This window comes from Microtus ochrogaster, chromosome 24, assembly GCF_000317375.1.
Source record: "Microtus ochrogaster isolate Prairie Vole_2 chromosome 24, MicOch1.0, whole genome shotgun sequence".
NCBI classification, from domain to species: domain Eukaryota; kingdom Metazoa; phylum Chordata; class Mammalia; order Rodentia; family Cricetidae; genus Microtus; species Microtus ochrogaster.
The window spans coordinates 31,567,661-31,570,816 of NC_022024.1; the positions used below are offsets into that span (position 1 = coordinate 31,567,661).

Genomic DNA, 3,156 nt, shown 5'->3' on the forward strand with positions numbered 1-3,156 from the left:
AAAAAGAAAATCTAAAGGGACATAGGGGATTATTGGTACCAAGACTTCCACCAGGGGTATTGGACAACAATGTACCCCACATAGAGAAAGGGGGTCAAACATATAAGAAGTCAAAGGTCCTCTTCAGAAACCACAGTGAAACACTACGGTGCATAATTTCAATGTCATGACTGTGTGATTGGCTAAGGAGCTGAAAACCCTTTTTAAATATCGACTGCGTTTCTCAATAGATAGATCATGGGCAGCTTCTTCTTCTCTAAGGCCACAGCCCTATACAGACAGCAGGGATGAAAATCCCTACTTGACTAGGGCGTGATATGGATTAAGGTAAGGCAGATACGGTCCTCTGCCCAGCTCCTGCCACACGGCAAACGCTCCATAAGTAATAAGATGTATGATGGCAACATTAGAGTGAAGCCCTGGAATCCGAGTTCAAGTTTGGGTCACCCAGGGCATGTGGCCTTAAACAAGTTACTTAGCTTTACTGAGCTTGGTTTTTCATCTATAAAATAGGAAAGGTAATTTCATTCCGGAAAACTACTGTAAGAATGAAGTAACACTGTGCAGGTGGACGCACTCACAACAATGACTGACTTCCCTTACTAAATGTGGGGTTTTGTTCTTTCTCGGTGCTGTTTGAATACGTAAATGTTTCTCATTAGCTAGAACACTTCTGTGCCATTGGGAGGGAGCTAAAATTCAAGTTACATATAAGAATAAAATCCTCACATCTGACTCTCGGGAGTAGAGGTATGGAGGGGGAAGATGGATTTCGAATTAAACGTCCCAAGGTGCAGGGAGGACAGTTCAGCTGAGTAACATCCGCACAAGCATGGGGCTCTACGCTCCATCCTCAGGCTTGTAGTCCTGGTGCTGAGGGAGCAGACGCAGAAGGGTCCCTGGCCTCACCAGCCAGCCAGAAAATCCAGTCAGTGAGCCCCAGGTCCCAAACAAGGTAGGCAGTACCTGAGAAATAACACCTGCCTCCGCTTCTCTATGCACATTTACACACAAGTACCTGTGCACTAGGGCAAGTGGGTACACACACACACACACACACACACGACACACTGGGCTATACATTTATACCTGCATGTGCCTGCACAGACACCAACCACAAAACAGTCTCAAAAAAGGTTCAACTTGCTACCAACAAAACTACAGCACACAGTAATAGAAATGCAAAAAAAAATTAAGTTCCAATCTCCTTAAAAGGAAAAATTTTCATAATTGGATCAATGTTCAATATAACCAAAAACAAGTTTTTCTCTCAAATCCTACCAATATAGTTATATCATCTAAAAATTTCAACTTTTAATTATAAGTGGATACTAGATGCTTCTTATTTTTGTGTCCTTTACAGAACAGTTGTTTATATGAACTAACATCCTTTTCTTTAACCTCGGATTGTTTTTCCACTTGGTTCTCTCAGGCTGGCCTTGTGCCACGCCGACAGTTTTAAGGATAACCCACCAGATGGCTCATTCTGCAAAGGAGCTAAATTCTAACTTCTCAGGAACAGAAAAGAATTCTCACGGACTTCCTTTTAGCCTAGGACGATGATAAAGATACCCATATCTGACATTTTTAAAAAGATGAACACATTCTAATTTCGAAATCCTGCATTTGGGTAACATAACAAACCCCAAATATTAATTGGCATAGAAATTAATGAGGTGCTTTCCCAACAAATAAAATACATTTTGCTGATTAATCCTTCCAATATTATATCTGATTAGAAAAATAATTTCTTTACCTTTGTTATTTAAAGCTAGTGTTATTTTGCATTCTTACTTGCTCTTAATTTCAGCCGAAGGTCTGCGAAGTCTACAGCTATTTAAATAATATGGTAATTGTTCCTTAATTAGAAACGTTGGCACTACAGTAATCTGTTTACATCGGTACTGGACAACCGCCAACCTGCCGCTTAATACCATCGCTGTAGCTCAATTGTCGGACTGCATGCTGATTTCAGATAGAGTTTTACAAAATGGGAACAGTAGAGGGCACGCGGAGCTCGAGATGTCTATTATACTGTATTAGGAGGCCTGTTTCACTCTTTCAGATCTGCACTCTTACCTGTTTCAATGCTCTCAAGGTTAAATTCCTCTTTAAGTATGTTCATTGTTTATAATACAGACATTATGTTCTGCAAAAACTCTGCCTTTCTCTGCCTTGATTATAATGCTCTGTGGTGTTCAGCTTACTCTAGACAACTCTTTCTCTCCTCTCTCTCTCTCTCTCTCTTTCTCCTGTGTGTATATATGTGCATGTGTGTATGTGTGTGTGTGGGGGGGAGTTAGAGGAAATTTTTAACTATGAGTCTAGAAACGGTGTACATTGCATTTTACATACTGATTCCCAAAAACTACTTAACTGTGAAAATACTATGTAAATGGAAAGCATTATGCAAATGATCATTGTAAACACTGTGTTTGCATGTGAGATTTTATTAAAGAACACTAATTCTCGTGACAAACACAAATACTGTTCTATCTTTAAATATTCAGGAGATAAAAATGGATGATTGTGTAAGGCATGCAAAAATTGTGCAGTGATTTCCTTTATGTGTGATCTTTTCTAACCAAGTATCTTCCCAAACGTGTTAGAACCTATGCATCATAGTCAAGCCTGTAGTTTCTGCTCATCACATCCAAACCCAAAGAATTGTTCCAATTTCTCCTTAAGGGAGTTCAGAAGTAGCATGACTTGGAACAGGTAAAGAACAACGTATTCATTATTTCAACATGGCTTTGCCCTTGCAGAATGAGAAAGAAAGTGACAAGGTGAGCAAGCGTTCGGCGAGGGCACCTGTTCATTGACTCTGGAATGGGAAGGTCCGTGGTGGATGAGGATCTTCACGATCTCCACGTCTCCTCTCCAGGCAGCCAGGTGGATGGGGAAGTAGCCTTTGTTGTCTGCTACGTTTGTCGATGCCTCGTACTGAAGGAGCTTGAGAACTATATCCCTGAGGGAAAGAGAAAACAAAAGGAGAGAAGAAAACAACAGAAAAGAAAAGAGGCTGAACAACGCAGATTTTATTAGATAACCAGTTGGGCTTACTAGAGACTAGCTGGCTCTTATAGCAGCCATTCAAGGCACTACCATTTAAGATTGGGATTAAGAGTTCACATAGTGGATATACTATTTTACTTA

General features: G+C 40.4%; 1 protein-coding gene across 9 annotated transcripts in view; it reads right to left on the bottom strand.

Annotated features, from left to right (window-relative positions):
* The window catches only part of Anks1b (ankyrin repeat and sterile alpha motif domain containing 1B), a 760,073-nt gene extending 757,143 nt beyond the window's left edge, over positions 1-2,930 (bottom strand). For 4 of the 9 annotated variants that reach the window (XM_013350332.2, XM_013350331.2, XM_013350336.2 and 1 more), the window contains exon 1: positions 2,812-2,930. The gene's annotated coding sequence lies outside the window, so the exon portion shown is untranslated. The remainder of the gene's footprint in view (positions 1-2,811) is intronic. The other 5 variants (XM_026784589.1, XM_013350338.2, XM_026784590.1 and 2 more) reach the window with 3 other exon arrangements.
* Between the last annotated feature and the right edge of the window lie 226 nt (positions 2,931-3,156).